The sequence below is a fragment of the Mustela nivalis genome (genome assembly GCF_964662115.1).
Source record: "Mustela nivalis genome assembly, chromosome: X".
Lineage (NCBI taxonomy): Eukaryota > Metazoa > Chordata > Mammalia > Carnivora > Mustelidae > Mustela > Mustela nivalis.
In genome coordinates this window covers 26,480,735-26,504,667 of record NC_139040.1, presented here as the reverse complement: position 1 = coordinate 26,504,667, position 23,933 = coordinate 26,480,735, and the positions used below count along the sequence as shown (strand labels likewise).

At 41.2% G+C, this 23,933-nt stretch overlaps 1 protein-coding gene across 7 annotated transcripts in view; it reads left to right on the top strand.

The window, feature by feature from the left end:
* GRIA3 (glutamate ionotropic receptor AMPA type subunit 3) overlaps positions 1-23,933 on the top strand; it is a 286,267-nt gene that overhangs the window by 147,342 nt on the left and 114,992 nt on the right. The gene's annotated exons all lie outside the window — the stretch shown is intronic.

Genomic DNA, 23,933 nt, shown 5'->3' with positions numbered 1-23,933 from the left:
AACAGCCCCTAGTAATGTAAATCAAATGAGAGAGCAGCATATCTCAACAAATGTAAAATAACATAATAAAGACAAGGTACATATGTGCTGGTAGAATAAAAGGAATTAGAAAAACCCACAGCTCTTTGTTTCTCCCTTCTTCCCAGTCTCCTAATGGCCATACTTCCAGACATAGATAACCAAACAAACTCATTGGCCTTTCTTCATCTCTTGATGTATTTTACAAGATGTTCCCTTTCTTTTCCCACATCCAGCCATTCAAATTTTCTCCCTGAAATGAAATTGGCTGCCTCATACATCCTTTTCAGGGACCTTTCTCAATTACTTCACCAATTATGATGTCCTGTGGTCTCTATTTCTTACCCTACTGACATGATGATTTAAAGCGATTACTTCACATATATTGTACCTTAATAAATATTCTGAATCAAAAATGCACCACAAAATTGCAAACAGTGTCCCAAAAATAGAACTTACGATTGGATTTCTTAAAGATACTGACAGCTGACATTGTTTCTCTTAAATCCAGCTTAACATCTGGCCTCCAGACCCTACGTGAATGGGTAGAGCCACACACTTATACTTGCAATAAAGGTCTTCCAGGTGTTAGGTGATTTCAGTACTCACTGGCAGCCTTAAACAAACTTGTTCCCTAAGCTGCAAAGATATTTATCCTAAGAGTTAGTAGCAGACACCCCACTCTATATTTAGAGATTTTATCTTCAGCTTATTAAAAAGGATAGTCTGATTCTCTGGTCATACTTCACACTAGACTGGCTAGACTGGCTTTGTGACTATTTAGAAACAAATCCCCTCTGGGAAAATAAAGAGAAAAAACTCATTCAAGATCATTACTTTGAAACAGCAAGACACTTGTTTATTTCAGATGATAGAAGGTTTGGTCTCAAAAAGAAACAGCTCTTGCTCAACCAACAGTTCCCTCCCCTTATTTTAAAAAATTGTATCTAATTATTTGCTTGATTATTTCCTATGAGGTTTGAGGGTTTTATTTTAAAAAATCAACACAAATTTGAATTAATTTTCATTAGGGAACCTCATGGATTCCTTGGGATGACTGGAGACATCTTAGAGTTTTATAAAGAGGAGTACAAAGGCCTGGAGGCAGACCTGGGTTCTAGCCCCAAGCTGTAGAACTCCAAGGGGTCACTTAATCCCTCTGTGTCTCCATTTCCTAAACTGTAAAATGACTGTGTTCTATATGATGGTCCCTCCGAGGTCCAACAGGATATGATTCCCAGATCGGTGAAAAACAGGGTAGGCAATTCGAGAAATATTGAATCCCAACCCATGCTACCATACATCATTCTAGATATGGGCAGGGGGGAAGATATGTCTTTCATGCTATACTAGTAGGGGTGATAAGGCAATACAATCATTCTGGAAGGCAGAGTATGATAAGTATCTAAAACTATGTGAGTCAACTTTCCTGCTTTCTCGGATGGCCAGGCTGGTGGCCATCACAGAATGTTTCTTTGCTGACTGTGACTCTTGCAAACCTCAGTATCGGTAAGCTTTGCTTAGCCTTGGAGACACAGATGGAGGGGGGAATTGAGATGCTATGCCCCAAGGCCAGTAAACACCTGGAAGTTTATCATTTACCTCTCTCCTTAGAGTACAGATTAACAAATGCCCCCGTTAATAGGATTTTCTGGTTAATGAAAGTTATGCACTTATGTATAGGCAAATATCACATCAGCCCTTATATCTGAAAAATGATAAAATAATATCTGGAATATGACTGGGGAAAATTCCTGTCAGGAATTTCTGGTAGTTGGCTTCTGATTAACTGCAGTTTGTTCATCACAAACCTATCATAAGGTCCCTGTTATAACCTTATCCACTGTCATATTCCTGCTCATGTGTCCTTCACACATAGCAATGTAGAGTAGATTACAGTAAAAATTTATTCAATCATTCAAAATAGAGCTATGCTACTACCCAGCAATCACACTACTGGGTATATATCCTAAAGATACAAACATGGTGCTCCAAAGGGGCACGTGCACCCGAATGTTTATAGCAGCAATGTCCACAATAGCCAAACTGTAGAAGAACCTAGATGTTCATCAACAGATGAATGGATAAAGACAATGTGGTATATATATATATATATTGGAATACTATGCAGCCATCAAAAGAAATGAAATCGTGCCATTTGCAATGATTTGGATGGAACTAGAGGGTATTATGCTGAGTGAAATAAGTCAATCAGAGAAAGACAATTATCATATGATCTCCCTGATATGAGGAATTTGAGATGCAGAGTGGAGGTTTGGGGGTAGGGAAGGAAAAAAATGAAACAAGATGGGATCAGGAGGGAGACAAACCCTAAGAGACTCCTAATCTCACAAAACAAATTCAGGGTTGCTGGGGGTAGGGGTTAGGGACAGGGTGCTTTGGTTATGGACATTGGGGAGGGTATGTGCTGTGAAATGTGTAAGCCTGACGATTCACAGACCTGAATTCCTGGGGCAAATAATACTTTATATGTTAATAAAAATAATCAATAAAAAATGTATTCCATCAAAAGGTCTTCTCCCCCATCTATTAAAACCAATATTTTAGGATTAAGCCTGGTAACTTATTCCAAACTTCTAAAGATATGAACAAATTAAAATGCAACAATAAAACCAATACAAATATTTTCTTTTGTTCTGAGTTGATCCCATCACTTAATCAAGTGAGACTGCAGGTCTTTAAAAAAAAATAGAAAGGACACATTGACCATACATAGCTCTTTCATCCCTCCACAGGCAAAGAGTACATTTTCAGTTAGCATGGGAGGAAAACACCTTGATACCTGTTCCTTTGTATGGCTTACACAGTGAATGTGCTGGGTAAGCCTTTGCAGGCACTGAGAGGTTGACTAAACCCTATGCATTAGAATAACTGCCTTGTAAACATTAATGAATTTTTTAGAATCATCATCATGCTTTATTAGGAAATTTACCCAGATTAAGAGCAACAAAAATGTAGCAATTAGAAGGTTCATCACACAGCTGCATGATTACAGGAGCCTTGTCCTAGATTCTAACAGATGCTATAACAAACAGTTTCATAAGGGCTGCAAGAACCACAGTTTACAACAGCAATGCAAAAGCTAATTATTGTTCCCATTGCCATAGGACCCTTATGTTTAAAATAATTTAGATTTCTGGGATTTCCTATAGAGAGACACCAAGCAAAATAAGTGCAGTGATTAAAAAATAAAATAAAATATGCAAATTCAAGTTCTTTACTGCCCTAACACTGAAAGGCAATGATAATTAACTGATCCATGCCAAGGTCTGGACTTTGATAAGATGGAGTGTGGGAAAGAGTCCTTAGTCAATTTGTTACAACCACCCCATTGGCCCTTCCAGTCAAATCTCATGTCTGTTGGGGCAGCCTTCCCTCAGTCCAGATCTATATCTGCCCAGAGGTTATAACAAAGTACCAAGTAAGGGGTTCCTTTCAACAGGCCAGAACCAGGACTTGGGAGATTGGTGACAATTACTGTCATGTCACTAGAGGTAGAGGTAAGGGGAAGAAAGAAGTAGCCAGGTACCACTAGTCTCTCTCCAACCTTTAAAAATAAATATAGCTACCAAAGAGCCTCCCAAATACACATGAGCCCCCGCAATGCCTTACTTGGGAAAAGAATAGCAGTTGACAAATATCTTCCAAAGTAATCCAGTGCTAGGCCAAAGACCCAAAAGTTGGCTGAGTTCTATCTCAAGATCACCATGTGACCTTGTACAGCCACCTCGCCTTTCATCATTTTAGTGACTCCGGCCATAAAATATAAGAAGACTTCCTTACCTGACAGGGTGACAAGATGAATCAGACTATTACTTTCAAGTATTCTAAGATCCTCAGAGAGGGCAAGTCTACACATATCAAGCGTAAGAGTCATTGCACCTCATGTCTTAAGGAGGAGAAAATGAACAAGGAAAAAGAACGTGTGGTCACTGAGCCTGAGAACTCAAAAAGGATCTAAGTTTCTTCTATAATCTGAGGTGCATCTAAGAAGAGGGAGACTGAAGTGGGGGGAGTCACCTTAAATGTCTGGATCTGTGAGTCTTACTAGGGGGTGGCAGGTGCTTTGATTATGATTTTGTGGGCCAAAAAGGTCTTTCCTAAACATGGGTATTGTATTAAAATTTCCATGGTTTAACTTCGGATGTTTTCATGCCTTTAATTGTCCCAACAGTGGAAATTCTAGCTCTAGGTATAAGTGGATCATTATTGAGGACAGGGGCAGGAAGGGTGCCATCTCTTTCAAAGTTCAATGTTGCCAGACAATGTGCCTGCCAGTCTTAAGAATGGGGACACAGAACTAGGTGAACCAATGTGCAAATCAGAACCTTAAAATGATATTATCTAAAACACACACACACACACACACACACACACACACACACACTCACAGAGGTAAATAAGAGGGAAGAACCAAAACAGAGTAGGACCTCAGTAACACTGTGTCTTAGATTGAGAGATGAAGACCCAGGAACACTGCATCAGGGGACTAGACAGTCAAAGAAGATAGTATCAAAAACTTCTTAATGACAATTTTTAAGTTCCTTCGCTGCTATGTCCTCAACAGCTCTGACAAGTCCTTTTCACTTCTTTTGACCTATTTCAAACTACTGCCTGTGCTTAACTTGAGAACCTCCTACTCAATAAATCGCTCCTCCTCCCCCTTCCCTGGCCAATATAAAATCAATTGTTGCTTGACAGACTGCTTTGTTGCAGTTTTCTCAAAGGCACAAAGGAGAGAAACACACCTTCTTTGTACATGCATTAACTTAATTTCAGTTTCACCCACTCAAGCACAGCGCAATCCTTCAAACTCTGACCCAAACCCTTTTGCTATTTGGTGTCCATGGCAACGACCACCAAGCCACTCAGAGAGAGTTGTAAGGAGTGACAGGAAAGTGTATCTCTCAACAGAGCTTTTAGTTCCTTTGCATTTGCTACACCAATAGCAGGTGGCAGCAGGTCCCTCCCGGAATCCTCAAGCATTTGCATTCATAAGGGAAGGGCAATGTCATTCTCATCTCCTCCCCAGAACGCTTCTCACACCCAGCCTGTTGAAGATAAAGTACTAATTGTGGAATATTGAAACTAAGTGGGAGGGCATTTTTTTAAAAGATTTTATTTATTTATTTGACAGACAGAAATCACAAGTAGATGGAGAGGCAGGCAGAGAGAGAGAGGGAAGCAGGCTCCCTGCTTAGCAGAGAGCCCGATGCGGGCCTCGATCCCAGGACCCTGAGATCATGACCTGAGCCGAAGGCAGCGGCTTAACCCACTGAGCCACCCAGGAGCCCCAGGAGGGCATTTTTTGCCTGAGAAAACTTCCCAGGGGTCTCCTTCCCCAGCGACTCTGTCCCCTGCAGCCTCCACCACAATACCCTGTTTGCTAAACTATAGCCAGTGACCGAGAGCCCTCAAAAGACAATACACATGAAATCCTACCCACTTTTCTTTCATGGCCCTTACCACTCAGTGACCCGAAACTCATTCTCTTAACTTAAGTCATGTCAAAGCACGCATGGCAATCTTGCCATCAAACTATTTGTAAAGAAAAAGGGCTATCTATGTTAATAATGATCCAGATACTGGAAGATCTATGAACCAAGAGAAAAAAATGTATGGTTTCTCCAAACATAGTGAAAGCTGTTCAATTTACAAACTGATTTCATGAGTTCCATATTATTTGCTTTGCTCAGAGTTTAGCTGAAAACTTGTCAGATGGTGATGAATTTCCCCTTACTCTCGTCCAGAGGAGGACAGGGATAGTTCCATTTGCAATCTCATTTCAACAGAACCCAACATATCTAACAAAGGCTTTCTGTGTAAAAACTAGCTCAGACTTGATTCTTTATGAAAACTGAAAAGGACCCATTACTCAAGTGTCCTCTTCATAGAATCTACATATACAGGAATACTACTTGAAGCGGGGGAAACAAGTGAATGGCTTTATTTTCTTAACTGCATGAAAAAAGGAAACAGGAGGCTCTACGCACAATCCCTTCCAGCAGATCTGCTGAAATCTAAGGAGATGGTTTCAAGCTCTCCTTGAAAGCTTTGCGCAGTGGCAGTATCGTAGCCAATGAGGTTTATCCGAGGCGCGATTATTGCTAATTGAAAGCAAGACAGCATTCCTATTCTCTCTGCCTATTTCTGTTGTCCTGGATAAGAACTAGTGAGAAGTTCAAAGAAAAAAATAAAAATCAAGTAAAACACATGGTTGCAGCCATTAAGGAGCTCATGGTTTAGTAGGAAAGCAGTCGAGTAAACAGATGATAGTGGTCTAGTGCGATAAAGGGCACACAGTTCCTCCTGGAATGCAGAAGAAACATGTCTCCTTCAGCCTGACTTGGAGATCAGGGAGTCCTTCTCGTGATGATTTGTTGAACTGAGTCTTCAAGGACCCAATACTTCATCTGGTTTGGTGGAAGAAAGTGGAAGTTTCTATTTGCATAGGTGTGATAAACACCACTTACTACTTGTCAGAGTGAGTGCTTATAAGCAGTGCCAATTAGGATATTAAGACCAGCTCAGATGTCATAAAACAGAATGGTAGAAACTTGATACCAAGAAGAATATGGGCTGTATTGGCCAAAACATGACTCTACCTTTCGTCACGACCTTTCAATCCCCAAGAAATGGGATTTTTCCACCAAGAAATGTAATAACATGGTCTCCAAAATGAGAGGCTTCTACTTAGGGATTAAACCACACTACCATTTTACAGTGAAGATGCTGACTGAGGTGAAAAAGCAAGGATTTAAACCCAGATCTGATTTTAGAGCCCATACTCCTCACAGCACACCACCTGAGATTATGCCAATACATGGGCCAAATAGAAATCTGCAGATGGGTTCCCCTGAATAGACCACCAGCTTCCTCACCCCATCCCACTTCCCACCCAACTATCTGGAATTAGTGTATAAGTTAAGATAGTCTGTTCATAGCAAAACATACTACCCGAGAAAGATAACATTTGAAGCTAAAGTCACTTCTCACTCTTCCTCCTTGTATTTCCAATTGTCTTTATTCCCATCATCCACAAACATTGATTGAATACATGCCCACAGGGCACTGTGCTGAATGATAAAACAAGTTTAAACTGAGGCCCTGCCCTCAAGGATCTAGAGTCTAATCAGGATGGCAGAACACATGCCTAAATCAATACATCATTAGTAGCCTGAGAAAGATGAGCTGGAAACCACCTAGGAATTCACAGGATGGAGCAATCACTAGCCAACCCAACTAGAGTCTAGGCTTCATGAGGGCAGGGTTTTTTGTGTTTTGTTCACTGCTGTAATCCTAGCATCCAAAACAGTTTGGAACCTAGTAAGTGCTCAATAAGATCTATTGCATTAAACAAATAGCTTCTTGACATTTTAGTAAAAAAGAAAAAAAAAAAGTTCTGACATTTATCACTTGGAGAATAATCACCAGTCCTACACACCGCATATTATGTCTTTTATTCATGCTGCATGTGCTACTGGAACTCCCCAGGAAGATTTCTAGAAAGGGGGTTTCAGCCTATAACTTAAACCTTTGCAAAATCCTAGCAGAGCTTTGTCCTCTTCTGCTCCCTACCATGGATGAGTGTTTCCCAGTGATGAAGGGTAATGTGGAGCCAGGGTTTTTTGTTCATTTATTTGTTCATTATGACCTCAAGCTCTTTTCAGCAAAAGGCACAGCCCTTCAATAACAATACAATTCTGGGAGACACAACTCCATTACTTGCTTGGTTCATCTAACAAGGCAGAACGCAGACTCTGATTTAAAACCAAGCCCCTTAAATGAGTTTTGTTTAGGCTTGCAGGATAAACAGTTGTGATTACTGTCAGTAGGCATAGGCTGTAAATCTGTCTTAGATGCTTATATTCCATTAAGAGGGACTCAAATGCATAGCACAATACAATTCCCTTTAAAAGTGGAATCAAGTGGGGGGAAAGGCAGTCGTTAGTGCGACCCAATGTGGTCAAATTCTTGGTCTTCCAAGGCTTTGTACTAGGTTAGGAATTTGGGCTTATATTATTTTTACCACTATACAAATTCTTATTAATTTGACTTCCAGGGCTGGGGAAGATATGGGCAATTAGAATGCATCAGAACACTGTAGGGAAACCCAAGAATTCATATAAAAAAAAATGGGGATAATGCAATCCTGCTTTCACTGTGACCGAAACTGACCTTATGCTAGCACAGGGCTTTGCTAGCATGTAATTTCAAGTCTAAGATTTTAACGTGAATGGAAAAGGATCCAATTTCATAATCTGACTTCTTCTGAAAACCCACAAAGCTAAAATCATTTTCAGTTCCATGGGTACACCTCCCAAGAAGTTAGAACATCACACACCACCACACAGATATGAGGCTGAACATACCACTCATTGTGACCCTTTCACCTTTCAAGAGGTGTCGTTTAGAAGGTACCTGGTTTATGACAAAGTCTCAAGGAAAAATAAAAAGAGGTCCATACATAGGGCCTTCTACTCTCAAATCAAAAATCTTTGATCGGGAAACTCTCCTGGCTTAAAGCAAGAATATACACTGCCCTGTAGAACTTTCCACATTTTTTCAAAGCTCTTTTTGCAATGTATCTCCTTTAAACTTCAGAGGTAGGTAGGGTGAATAGCATTTTCTCTATTACATAGATGAGAAACAGCCATAAGAAGGTTAAATAACTTGACTGAGACCACATGGTTCAGATTTCTCAGTTTCTTTAGATCTTATTTGAAAAAGAGATAGACCCATTTTACATACTGGTTCTGGAAGGGTGCATTTGGAAAAGCAGCAATATTCTGTTACACACAGTACATATACCCTGCCCCCATCATCTCCCCTGCGTTCAAAAGGTATGGCTAATAACCTTTACTTTGGGCTTGGGCATTTCTCTTTCCCCCTTCCCCACTCTGTTTCCTGAAAGAACAATTAAGATCCATCTGGGACTGATTATAGCAATTCTTGAATTTGAACTTGCAACCATTACCCAATTGAGGTCACTTATTTTAAATTAACTTGCCTGGTCAGGACATAGGTTTGGTATCTTCAGAGCCCAGTGCAGAGAGACACCAGCTTACTCAGACTTTTAATTAACTAGCTAAATAACCTGGACTGTGACAAACTGCCTTTCATTTGATGGACTCATTCATCTGCATGCAGACAAGGATCAAAATACATTATCAGAGCTTCAGGGACTGAGTCCTAGAAACCTCTTGCACAGTCTCTTATTCAAGACTATGAGCCTCTTCCCTTTGGTTCCCCCTAATTATTTTTTCTGTGCTTTTGTTCTGATTATCCAGCATTCATCATAAGTGCAGCTCACGATGAAACAATGACAACCCGTGTTGTACTCTGAGAAGGAATCAAAAATTGGAGTTAGGATCATATGAACCAGGCCCACAGCTTTGAGAAATAATTAGGGGAAACTAAAGGGAAATTCCCAGGATGCCCCACAAAAAGGAGAATCTCCAAAGATTCAGGCCATAACTGCTCCCCCCTTAGGTAATAATACATAATAACAGTAGGTCCTTAGTCTTGTTGTATTAAGCTCATAGTGGGAGCTGATCATCCCACAGTCATAATATAGTTCTTATGATCACTAATCATTAGTAGAGCTGCAATCACCCAGTGACTGGGCTCTGGATTCAGACAGATCTGATTGTGACTCCAGGTTCCATCATTTTCTGCCTGTGAGGCCTCGGGCAAGTTACCCAGCTTCTCTGGGCTTCGGTTTCCTGACATGGAAGATGAAATTAATACTAGTACCTACCTTCAAAAGTTGTGGTGAGGATCCAATTAGGTAAAGCGTGTGGAAAATCAGTTTCCACCATGCCATGTACATGGTAAATGCTCAATAAATGTGAGCTTGTGTTTAAACATCTTCTGTTCTCTCCCACCACCAGGCCTTAGTCCAAGGCATCTTCCCACAAGGGCTCTTCTTCTCCCTTCTTTCTGCCAGCAACAGTCCCCTGCCCCTGATCATTCAAAATCCAGTCGACAAGGCATCTTCCTCTCCAAGAGAGAGCCTTCCCTGTGTCTGAACTTGTTCAATGCCCATCCCCTCAATAGACTTTTCTCAATTTTATATTACTTTAAATGGCACCTTCTTATGGCACCTTCTTATACCACTTCCTAAGCAATCTGGACTTTTCTCCAAGGTGGTTTTAAGCCTTCCATGTTTTAAACATCTATTAAGCATCACCTTGGTGCCAAACACTGGGGCTCTGTGCTATGGGGTACATGAGATAAGTAAAGATATAGGGATGGGAGAGAGGGAAGCAATATTGGTTGAATCCCTTTAAATATCACATGCTCTGCTAGAAACTTTAAATGCATTTCTTCACTTAGGCCTCACAGTAGCCTTATGAGGTAGGTGCCATTATGATTCCTATTTTAGATGTGGAAACTGAGATTCAGAGAGGTAAAATGACTTACCCAAGGCCACTTGGCTAACGAAGAGGAAGAACTGGTGCCTTAGTCAGTCTAACTCCAGGGTCCACTCCCACCACCATGATGCTCTCCTGCTTACCTCATGTTTTGTTTTATTTTTCCATCCGTCGCAATGATGCTCGACAAAGCAATATGTAAACTTTAGGATGCAGTATGTGTGACTTAAGGATCACGGCAGTTGTAACAGGTGCTGGGGATGTCCTACCCATGGCCCCTTGGCACTAGCCTTTTTTACCCACTCCAGCAGCTTCCTATTGCAAGCACGTGTTATTCTCCACTGGAAGCCTTTCTCCCAGCCTGAGAGTGAGAAAGTCAGAAGTTTGGGGCAGGGGGCACCTGGGTGGCTCAGTCAGTTAAGCATCTGCCTTTGGCTTGGGTCATGATCTTGGGGTCCTGGGATCAAACCCCATGGTGGACTTCCTGCTCAGGACAGAGTCTGCTTCTCTCTCTCTCTCCCTCTGCTCCTCCCCCAGCTCCTGCTTGCTCATTCTCTCTCTCTCTCTCTCTCTCTCTCTCTCTCAAATAAGTAAGTAAAATTAAAAAAAAAAAAAGAAGAAACAACAGCAGCCCTGGGAAGGAATTAATATTCCTGATGGAAGCTATCAGCCAACATTGAATGGAGAGTGAAGGACAAAGCCTCCAGTTTCCCAGCCCTCACACACCACTCTCAGAGATACTCAGAGCCAACCTGCTCAGGAATGTCCCTGGACTGGCTTCTTTCCCTTTGCTCTCTCATTTCCTCACTCCCCTACCAAAGCTTCCTGGAATCCCAACTACTGGCCCTCGATTCTTTGTCTCAAGAGTCCGCCTCTGGGGCAGTCCTGTCTAAAACAAGAATCTGTCAGAGATTCTTCCTTTGGCTCCTGTCCCAGGAGTCTGAGTGAGTGTCTTCATGCTGCCCTCCCCTGCCACCCTTCCCATGGAAGCTTTTGAAAGAAGCACCCTATAAACCCAGTGTCTCCCTTCTTAACCCCTTTCATGAGAATCCCATCATTGAAGATCTTATTAGCTTTTCAAAGTGCATTTATTATCATATGGAAAGATAGTCCTAGACTTCAGTGTGCATCAGAATCAACTGAGTGTCAAAAGCAAACTCCCTGGCTCTGACCTAGACTTTCTGAATCAGACTCTCCAGAGAGGTGCCCAAGTGCCTGCATTTTCCTACATTCTCTGGGTTATCCCCCACAACACATACTTTGAGAAATACTGTCTTTTTTTTTTTTTAACTTTTTATTTTTTATAAACATATATTTTTATCCCCAGGGGTACAGGTCTGTGAATCACCAGGTTTACACACTTCACAGCACTCACCAAAGCACATACCCTCCCCAATGTCCATAATCCCACCCCCTTCTCCCAAACCCCCTCCCCCCAGCAACCCTCAGTTTGTTTTGTGAGCTGCTCCATATCACTCGGCATCAGAGAAATACTGTCTTAAGACCTTCCGATAGCCTGGATCTCCAAAGAATGTGAATGACGTTCCTCGTGTTCTCTCTGTCCCCAAGCCCTCTGTGGAATCAAATGGGAAATCCTGGAATTGTTCTGCCTCCTTGCTCCTGAAATGCAGCGTGGATAAAGCCAAGGACCCGTTGTTTCTCTCAGTGTGGGGCAGCCCGAGACTCCCGGGCAAATGTCTACCATGCAGAGAAGAGATCGGTCTTACAGACTCTACCAAATTTCTGCTCTCACCTTTCTCCCTGTCCACTGCCAACCCCCATTCTCTCCTGTGCTACAACACTGTGATGACTACACATGTTCAGTTCAGTAATGGCCTGTGGGGGCTTCTTTGTCTCTGGGCAGAACACTGTCCCACCTCCAGCTCCCCACACACATCTTCTCAACCGTGATTTCTGTGTAGTTTGGATTCCTGGTCCTAATCAGCATTGGGTCAGGAAAGGAGAGGGCGGTGGAGTATGATAGTGTGGGTTACTATGTTGTTGGTTTACCCCCTCCCCAATTCCTGTCATTCATTTGCCCTCCATTCAAATGCCTGAACCCTGCATGCAAACTTCAGCTCCTTCCTTGCACCTCCAACCCCATGCTATCCTGACCAGTGGCTCCAATACCCACTCTGGACCAAATTCTGATGCCTCTCTATCTCCCTTACCCCACAGCAGCAGGAAACCACTTTGGTACATTTTGAGAATAAGGGACATGAAATCAGGGAAGCCTTCATGGAAGAGGCTGCATAGGAGCAGGCCTTGAAGGACAGATGTGATTTCTGTGGAAAAGGATGGTGGGAGGGAGCATTACAATAGGAATAAGGAAGGGAAAACACAACAAATATGGGATAAGCATCAGGCACTATGTTAAGAATAATGGGTATTAAGGAGGGCAGGTGATGTGATCAACACTGGGTATTATAAGCAACTAAAGAATCATTGAGAACACTACATCAAAAACTAATGATGTACTTTATATTGGCTAACTGAACATAATTTAAGAAAAAGAACCATAGGTGCATTATTTCATTTATTCCTTGATGCAACCCTATGAAGTAGGTACTAATGACAGACCTATTTAAGATGAGTATACTGAAACACAGTTTAAGTTAATTGCTTAAAGCTACACAGCTATGAAAGGGCAAAGTAGGGAGTCTAATCCAGGCAGTCTACCCTGCGCTCTTGACCACCCGACTCAACTTCCTATCAACTATTATGTTCTCTGTTTTACAGATGGAAAACTAAGTCTGAGAGGTTAAGTAACTCACCCATGGTTACACAGCTTGTAACTGGCAAAGCTGGAACACATTGCCCTTAGCAGATCCCATTGTATTTACTGCATAACCACTTAGACCCCTTCTAACTTAACTTTTTCAACCCATCATTTCAATCACAATTTCTTCTGGAGCCAACCCTGGCCGCCATCACAACAAATGCCTGTATTGGCCTAAATAAAAATCTTTCTTCTAGTGTGTAAGCACTGTAAAACAATGAGGCTCTTCTGAAATCAAGAGAAATAGCCCTCTGAAAAACATCACTCTGTTTTCAAAATAGCATCCTCTTTAAGTTACCTGTTTGTCAGATTCCCACTTATAAAAACCACAAGAAAAATTTGTTTAGGTATTTAGTTTGGAGACAAAGCACTTTCTTTTTTTTTTTTTTCTTTTTTGTTTTGTTTTGTTTTTTATTTCTTTTCAGCATAACAGTATTCATTGGTTTTGCACCACACCCAGTGCTCCATGCAATCCGTGCCCTCTCTAATACCCACCACCTGGATCCCCCAACCTCCCACCACCCCACCCTTCAAAACCCTCAGATTGTTTTTCAGGGTCCATAGTCTCTCATGGTTCGCCTCCCTTTCCAATTTCCCTCAACTCCCTTCTCCTCTCCATCTCCCCTTGTCCTCCATGCTATTTGTCATGCTCCACAAATAAGTGAAACCATATGATAATTGACTCTCTCTGCTTGACTTATTTCACTCAGCATAATCTCTTCCAGTCCTGTCCATGCTGCTACAAAAGTTGGGTATTCATCTTTTCTGATGGAGGCATAATACTCCATAGTGTATATAGACCACATCTTCCTTATCCATTCGTCCGTTGAAGGGCATCTTGGTTCCTTTTCTATCTCAAGTGGGTTATGAGTTAATCATGCTCTCCTCAGTTGTACCTTGTACATTTTTCTGTCCTCATACTTCTCCCGCTGGGTTGTAATTGTCTGTTAATTTGTCAGTCTTTCTTCCTCTGGTGTTGAGATCCTCCAGGCTTGGGACCAGGTTTTAGTGACCTCTGTCTCCCCAGCATCTGGCCCCAGGATTGGCACAGAGCAGGCACTCAACAAATGTCCATTAGAAGAAGAAATGAATGAAATGTGGTTAAGTGAGGTAACTCTTCCATCCACTAGGGACATCAATCCCTATTCCTTTTGAGTCCAGTGGTATGTGAGTGTGCTATGCAGGTAAACTGGCTCTCAAGGGGGAAAAGCCCTGATTTATCATGTTGGCTGATGTCTATACTGTAAATACTCCTACCATGGCTGATTTCAAGTTACTAATGGCTTAATAACTGGCTCACAAAATTCCCTTCAGGAGCCCCCTGTTTGGGGCTGAACCTCTGTAATTCTGCCTGAAGTGCTTGAACTGTTATCAAGTCAGTGGAATCAGAAAGGTAGATAAGCTGTCAGAGTGGGGAAGATAATGCCAAATTCAAACAGCAAGTGTGAAAGACCAAAGAAAACCAAACATTTGAGAATTAGGAGAATTCTGTGTTTGGCCTGCCATGAACAAAGTCTCTATCATTTGTTATCCATTGCCAAATAGAGAGAGACTTCAATGACATGGGCCTTAGAAGAGGGAGAAATCTGCCACTCTCCTAAAAAACAAAGGCCCCCCAAAATATACTGGGTTTCTGAGATCTATTTCCTTTTATTTGAAAATATAAATTTGTTCACTTGCTTCCTTCAACAATCAGAAAATATCACAGATTGGGATATCAAATGCTAGAAGTATTGAATAAACAGAAGCTTTATGCACAGAAGCATAATTAGGGAGTTCTAAGGAGAACATCTCATTCTCCATGTCCCCACACCAAATGTTCCTTCCTCTCTCCTCCCAACATGGAGGCCCCATCATTCTGGACTGAACCTGAGTTTCTAATACTCTACCCAGCCAGCCATAGCTCAATTTTGCACACTGGATGGAGCTAATGGGTAAACGGCGGGCTCTGAATCCAGAACCATCTGGCTCTTTCTAGTACATCACCTTAAATACCAATTTTTTCCCAGGCTTTAAGGGTGATTCAGATCACATCTATAAAGAAAACATTATAAGATGTCACTTTAGGTGTACTACTAGAGTTGTTGATGCTGATAAATACCTAAAGATTGGGAAATGTGACTTGTGGGGGAATGAAGGAAGTCCTGCATTATTCCACATATTCCCAAGTGGTTATAGTTGGAAACAACACATATTTGAGTGACTATTCAGCTGTATGCCAGATGTTGTCGTTTCTTTTTTTTTTAATCCAAATAATGAAAAAAAAATTTACAAGGAATGTGTCCACTGGCACTCTCAAGCCTTCTATTACCACCTGTATAATTCTCCAAGTACATCTTAGGAATCCAGGATGATAGTGCTTTGGGCCCAAATGATTCTGGAAAATCTACAAAGAAAAAGGATACCTTTTGATATTTAGAATAAAGTTATAAATATTAAAGCCAAAGTTGTAAGTATGAACATAAGTGACAGTAAAATTCATAAAAAAATACATGAAGAATGCTGGTATTTAATAGATATTGTTTAGGGACACCTGGGTGGTTTAGCCCGTTAAGCATCTGACTCCTTGTTTCATCTCAGGTCACCATCTCAAGATCATGAGATAGAGCCCCACGTTGGGTTCACTCTCAGCATGGAGTCTACTTGAGATTGTCTCTCCCTCTCCCTCTGCTCCTACCCCTTCAAATAAATAAACAAATCTGTTTTTAAAAAGTGAAAAATAAAAATGTACTGTAAAATAAATTATCACTAATTTAGGGGGATAGTGAAAACAAGTTCAGAGAGACTACAAAAGTCATACATATGGGTATGCTGAAGAGAAACTAACGTCCTTTTTGCTGTATTATTCTAGGCTGAATACTAATTAAAATTACCCTACCTCACCTACCTGAAAAAACATCTAGAATATTTCCAAATATAAATAGGGTGCTGTGAAAGATCTTCCAGATGAAGTACTCCAAGAAAAGACACAGTGTGTGGAAACACATCATTTTACAGGAAGTTCTGGTGGAACTTAAGTATTCGTTATTGGCTCAAAGCTGCTGGACTTCCTGGGGAAGGCAGTACATGTAAATTGCCTTAGTAGATGTTTTGCAGAGTTTCCAGATTTGTCATTTGTACCCAGTTCCAGGTATTATTTGTTACCTCCAAAACTCTGTCCATCATTTTGCTCTCTTACAAAACTCAGGAACCTTTTAAGTAGGTAGGGATACTCAAGATTTGAACCACAAGGCAAATTAACCTTATTTTATCAGGACAGAGACACAATCTACATCTCTTTGCTAAAGACGTGATGGTTTTAAGGCATTATTTCCCGCCATCCCTTGCAGTATGCCACAGGATTTTCAGTGACATCTGGGTGAATATATTTTATTTCTATACAGTTGCATTTATTTTCTTGTATGTAGTTTCATGGATATTATTGCTTTAGACATGGCTAAATTTAAGAAAAGGAGTAGCTATAAAGATAAATATGAAGTAAATAATAGTACTGCAGTATGTGGATAGGACATAATAGAAGTCTTCGAGGGACTGAAATTTGAGATATACTGTTTCTGGGTTAATACAGAGAGGTATCCCTCCCAAGGTCAACATGCACTGAAATGATCCCTTATCCACAGGAGTGAGAATAATCTGTTGCTCCTTTAACTTACTCGTGGCCATGTATTGCCTATCATTTGTACGTTTTCTTTGCCTCTCCTGCTGTTTAGCATTAACTCTTCTGTATATTCTATTCAGTCATAGTGAATGCACTATTAAAGTCTGGTAAGTGAAACTTCCCAAAGACATGTTCTTTGGTGAAATCCTTGTCCTCTAATCCTCACATCCTGGCGTTTTATTTGATGCCTTATTCAATTGCCTTCTCTCTGCATAAGCTTCTCCTCTAGACAGCATAAATGCTGATGAGATTTTTTGGTTATACTCCAATTTTCCTTCTTTATGAAAAGCTTCAGCCCATCTTTCTCCATTGACACCACCCCCACCCCCACTGCCATTGGGCTGACTTTGGGATGGGTGATTGGCTCTTCTCTGCCTCACTAATCCAGCACACTTATTCAAGTCAAATGACTGCAAGATGAAGCACTCACTATCTTCCAGTTAAAGGAGAGCATGTGTGTGCAGATTGAGATTATTGCAAAATAATTCTAACAGAATTGACTTCTGATATATGTTTACTAAGACTAAAGCAATTTAGTAGCTTGAGGTTTTCATTCAAGAAAATGAATGCCTTTTATCATATCTGATGGAAGATTTCTTCTGGGAAATGTGGCATATTCTGAGGCTGATTTTTGAAGCATACCACTATTTAACTCCCAACACAGCTGAAATTAGATAGGTTGCCATAGGACAACATATCTTTTTATAACTATAAAAAAAAAGAAAGCAGAAATGGAAGGGGGAACTGAAAAATGTTTTCCCTTTAATCACAAGGAATGTGGGTTTTTCCTTAAAGAGAAAATGCCTATACAATAGGTAAACCGGGCAAATTAAAACTGGCAACCTCCCTCATTTCTCTCCCTAGCCTCCTAGACTTCTCAGGGTACCTAAATCAAAGAGAAGCAGATTAAGGTGAGCGGCAAGGCATGTTCTGTACTCAAAGCAAGATCAATCTTTATACATAGATCCTTTTTTGGCACCAATGTAGAAAATCCAAACATGGAGATACTTAGGTCTGCAAATAACCTAATCTGCATACCAGATGGATCTAAGGGGGAAAAAAATCATAGACACTTTTCCACATACACATATTTTTTTTTTAATGCAAGCATAGAAAAACAGATGCTTTTGCTCCCAAAGGGTCTGTGGGCCTCTCTCAAGTAGTCTTATGGAGCAATTTAATTTCAAATTTCTAAAATTATGAAAATGTCTAGATTGAGCATTAGATTGATAAAGAAATGGCCTCTTACATAGAAAACCAATCTTTTTAACACTTCCTGGATTATTTTTAACTATTCAGTGAAACCCAGCCCCCAATGTCACAGATAAGCGGATGGGGGAGTCAATAAGGGAACGTTTCCCCCAAATGGGTAGCCATGATTCACTGGGTTTTTTTTTTAAGATTTTATTTATTCATTTGACAGACAGAGATCACAAGTAGGCAGAGAGGCAGGCAGAGAGAGAGGAGGAAGAAGCAGGCTCCCTGCTGAGCAGAGAGCCCGATGCAGGGGCTTGATCCCAGGATCCTGGGATCATGACCTGAGCTGAAGGCAGAGGTTTTAACCCACTGAGCCACCCAAGCGCCTCTCGTCGGTTGTTTTAACAAATAATTTAATGCTCAGCTATATGCTCAACTCAGTGAGTTAGTATGGAAGAGCTGTTTTCATCTGCAAACAAAACTGTTGTTTAAGTTTCAATGAATAGGGATCGTGGCATTTTGTTCTTTCAGATCCTATTTGTGAGGCTAAAAATAAATCTCCTTAAAACAATGAATTTTATCTACATTTGACACATCTCTCCTTTTTACATTTATCATATCCGCCATCATATCTCTCCATCCATCATCTCCAACAGCTCTTACAAAGGCACAGTGAATATGGTATAAGGATTTTGAAACTTGGTATTTCCTCCTTAAATTTCACAGTAGACTGTTAAGACAGCTTTTCTACTTGAAGTTCTGAAACTAATTCAGAAAGAGCTATTATAATTACTGTAAAAGCAAAGTTGAATATTCTCTTGGTTACCAGAGTCATTAAATAGCTCAGGGTACAATTTATGCCTTGTTCATCTACAGCAGATGGCAAGAATCAAGATTGAGGACTAACTGCACAAGAATCACTCCTATTAACTAGTTCTTTTGTGCATTGTATAACACACGGCCCTCCCACCCCACCCTCCCTCCCACAAGCCCTGCACCAAAAATGCAAAACAGGGAAAGACCCAGAACGTTTAAAACAGGACACTTTTTGCGGCGAGGCCTCACTTAGCTCACATTGGTAGGATCACTGCTGCCTCACGGAAGTAAGATTTCAAGGTATCACAGTATCAGAGTGCACTGTTAAATATCAGGACTGGATACATTTCTGTTGGAAACCTACCGCAAAGGTATCATGTGGGTTGTTTTTTCTGTTTTGTTTTGTTTTGTTTTGTTTTTCAGCAGAAATTACCAACACAACCAACCAGACCCTGATGACTGAGGCTTTGACAATAGCATCCATGATGATACTGTGCAGGAGGATGATGCTGTTAGCTCTCTCCTTTAAGTCAGCCTGTCACATCCTTTGCTGCTAACGTGCCTCTTTCTAATATTACGCCCTCCCTCTATACACACCCTTCCTAATTTGCAGCTTTTCTTTGACTGTGAAGTGCAAAACCAAGATTGGTAAGAACTCCATGCTAAGTAAGAGTTAAGAAGGCGCTGGAAGTAAGGATGAGGAAATAATTAGGGCCTTGGAAGCAGTAGCTCTGTGACACCTAAAGATTCCTATCTTTAGATAATTTTCCCATCCCTTCCAGTGTAAGCTAAGTTTCATGAGGTGATAATATGAGACAGCTACCATCAGATAAATGAGCTTCTTCTGAACAAACTACCTGGGCAGGGACGGAAGCAGATACTCCAATAGCTTCAAGCGTTTCCGAACCTGAAACACAATGTCTTAGGGATTGACCACCCCCCCGCCGCCCCCCAACCCCACCCAGGGTTATTTAACCTCTTGTGATTACATGAGGCACGTCCCACCCCGAGTGTAGATGTTTTTCACTTTGATCTTGACAACACTGAGGAGATAGGAAGGACCAGGTTCATCATCCCAGATTACAGAGAAGGAAATGGAGTCAGGAGTACATTGAGTATTTGTGCATAAACAAGCAGTGAGTACATGACAAGGTTGGGCTCCTGGGTTCTCATTCAGGACTTTTCTCCCAACACTGATGTTTCTTTTCCCCCCAACACAGAGGGGAGCACCTCCCCTCTGCTCAAAAAGACACTAAGCCCTTCCTCTGGTGAGAAAGACCCCATTTCTTTTGGGCTTACTGCTTTATTTCTCTAAGTTCTGCCAGATGCCCTCAGGAATCTCACTCATTTTTCTGGCAGAACTCAAAACCCTCTGCTTTTATTATGTTGAGGGTTGTCAGTGAATTAAAAATGCAACAAATGTATGGTCCCAACTTGCCATCCAGAGTTAACAAATGTCACCAGTAGGGAGGTTTCTCACAGCGGACACTGAAGAATACATCCCAGCAGATACCTAATAGCTCATTTTGTGTCATGGCAGCGTGAGAAATCACTTGCTCAAGACATTCATTAACCTTTCATTTCCTCCATAAATAATCAGTCAGAAATGTGGCTCATATTTTAAATTAATTGAAAACAGCTCTCTCATTCGCTCACTCTCTCTCCCTCTCTCTCTCTCTCTCTGCCCATGAATGACTGGAAAACTTCTAATGCCAGCATGATAAGGATATTTAAATATGTGGTTCCATGCCTCTGAGCCAGTTTAAACCTCATCTCCTCCAGGAAACCTCTATCCATTCCAGCAGACCTTAGATACCTCTTTTTCTTCTTCTCCAAGAACCTAGAACAATTTTTAGTGTTTGACATTTAGTGCATATTAACAAACCATGTCATGTACTGCCAAGAATATGGGTTCTAGAGGCAGACAGATTCGGGTTCTAATTCCAGCTTTACTACTTCTGAGCTGTGTGGCCTCGGGCATATTACTTAAACTCTCTTTAGGGGTGCCTGGGTGGCCCAGTCATTAAGCATCTGCCTTCGGCTCAGGTCATGATCCCAGGGTCCTGGGATGGAGTCCAGTATCAGGCTCTCTGCTCATCGGAAAGCCTGCTTCTCCCTCTCTCTCTGCCTCTCCCACTCCCCCTGCTTGTGTTGTTGCTCTTGCTGTCTCTTTCTCTGTCAAATAAAATCTTAAAAAAAAAAAAAAACCTCTATCTAGCTGAGATTCCTCTTTAGAAAATGAAACTAATGATACTTAATTTGTTAAATTGTTCAAGGGATTAAATACATATAAAGCACCTAGCACACTGTCTACCATATACTAGGCACTCAATTAAGGGCAATTGTTTTTACTGCTATTACGGCCTTTTATATATAGTTCTGCTTTGATACATAAGCAATTTTGTTATCTTGTCAAGTTGTTTTTATTTTATATTTTTTAAATATTTTATTTATTTATTTAAAGAGAGAGAGAGAGAGCGGGGAAGGGGCAGAAGGAGAGAATCTCAAGTAGACTCTCCACTGAGCGAGGAGCCCAACACAGGGCTCAATCCCCACATCCCCGAGATCATGACCAGAGCCGAAATCAAGAGTCAGATGCTCAACTGACTGAACCCAGGAACCCCCTTAAGTTATTTTTATTTTTTTTTAAGATTTTATTTATTTGACAGACAGAGATCACCAGTAGGCAGAGAGGCAGGCAGAGAGAGAGAGGAGAAAGCAGGCTCCCTACTGAGCAGAGAGCCCGATGCAGGGCTCGATCCCAAGACCCTGGGATCATGACCGGAGCCAAAGGCAGAGGCTTTAACCCACTGAGCCACCCAGGTGCCCCTCAGGTTGTTTTTAAATCCTTTGATAGCTGTGTCCATGGTGGAACTTGTCAGGAAGCTTAAGCTTAAGGGCACCTTACTTGCATGAGTTCTTTCCAAAGCCTTACTATATTCATGCTTTTGTTTCACTTTTCTTAAAGAGGGCTCCTAAAGTGGTATTAGCATCAGACCTGGAACAAAACTGGGTTCCACTTCCAGTTGTATCTTTTTTTTTTTTAATTTTTTATTTTTTATAAACATATATTTTTATCCCCAGGGGTACAGGTTTGTGAATCGCCAGGTTTACACACTTCACAGCTCTCACCAAAGCACATACCCTCCCCAATGTCCATAACCCCACCCCCCTTCTCCCAACCCCCCTCACCCCAGCAACCCTCAGTTTGTTTTGTGAGATTAAGAGTCACTTATGGTTTGTCTCCCTCCCAATCCCATCTTGTTTCATTGATTCTTCTCGTACCCACTTAAGCCCCCATGTTGCATCACCACTTCCTCATATCAGGGAGATCATATGATAGTTGTCTTTCTCCGCTTGACTTATTTCGCTCAGCATGATACGCTCTAGTTCCATCCACGTTGTCGCAAATGGCAAGATTTCATTTCTTTTGATGGCTGCATAGTATTCCATTGTGTATATATACCACATTTTCTTGATCCATCCATCTGTTGATGGACATCTAGATTCTTTCCATAGTTTGGCTATTGTGGACATTGCTGCTATAAACATTCGGGTGCACGTGCCCCTTTGGAGCACCACGTTTGTATCTTTAGGGTAAATACCCAGTAGTGCAATTGCTGGGTCATAGGGCAGTTCTATTTTCAACATTTTGAGGAACCTCCATCCAGTTGTATCTTTAGCCTCTATGCGATCCCCCTCCTGGTTCCCACTCCCTGCATTCAGTACTGTACTTTGTGCATCATCAGTACTTAATAACGTGACATTTTATAAAATCCTCAATTAACCGGAATTTGCCCTACTTAGCTATCTGGAAATAAGCTTCTGTGAAGTATTTAGTCAAAAACTTGCAACTGACAACTTTCAATTCACTTACACATTTTGAAAAAACAAAATGCATTTTGTAAACTGTAGGGTTTAGAATTAATACAGTGTTATTCATGAAAATTACCATAAGAATGATGACCCCAAGGCAGGGTTTCTCCACCTCAGGTGTTACTGACATTTTTTACCATTATTTGTTGTGAAGGCCTGGCCTGTGCACTGTAGGATGTTTAGCAGCATCCCTGGCCTCTACTCACTAGATCCTAGTTACCTTTCCAGATGTGACAACCAAATATGCTTCCAGGCGGTTCCAAATGTCCCCTAGGGGACAACCCCTCCCCCCTGCCCTGCGGCCTTGCATCCAGCACCAAAAGCTATACAGATGGTCACAAATCTTTCCTATTAAGGGAGGAAAAGGAAGGTAAGCATTTTAGAAAAGTTTAAAAGCAATCCTGATTAATCTGAAAATCCCATTAACTCCATTCCCAGAGTGTTCTATTCCCTAAGCATTCCAGATAAAAAATGTACTGCACATTCTATTTTCTAATTTGTATTCCACATTCAGCCCATTTTCCATCTCAGCAGCTAAGTACAGAATCCAGTTCATGGGTCCGGGGGGGTCATCAGCTTCATGGCTTCTGCCATCTATTTTAAGTGACAATGATGCTACTGACCTGGAAGTTTAGAGAGATTTTCCTCCCCTGTTTTTGACACTTTTAACTTTGATGTTACCAATTCCTCCTGTATTTTCTGCCTGAAATTGAAATGTGCAAAAAAAAAAAAAAAAAAAAAAACCTCTGGACCTGTTAACTGTGATTTTACTATACACAAAAGACCTAACAATTTATTGATCATCTAAAAGCAATTAGTGGGCGCCTGGGTGGCTCAGTGGGTTAAGCCTCTGCCTTCCACTCAGGTCATGATCCCAGGGTCCTGGGATGGAGTCCACATTGCATCGGGCTCTCTGCTCAGCGGGGAGCCTGCTTCCCCCAACCCTCTCTGCCTGCTGCTCTGCCTACTTGTGATCTCTGTCTGTCAAATAAATAAATAAAATATTTTAAAAATAAAAAATTTTTTAAAAAGTAATGGGGAGGGTATGTGCTTGGGTGAGTGCTGCGAAGTGGGTAAACCTGGTGATTCACAGACCTGTACCCCTGGGGATAAAAATATATGTTTATAAAAAAAAAAAGTAATTCGCTCTAGCTCATCGATTGATTGTTGTACTTCCCATTGACTAGGCAAT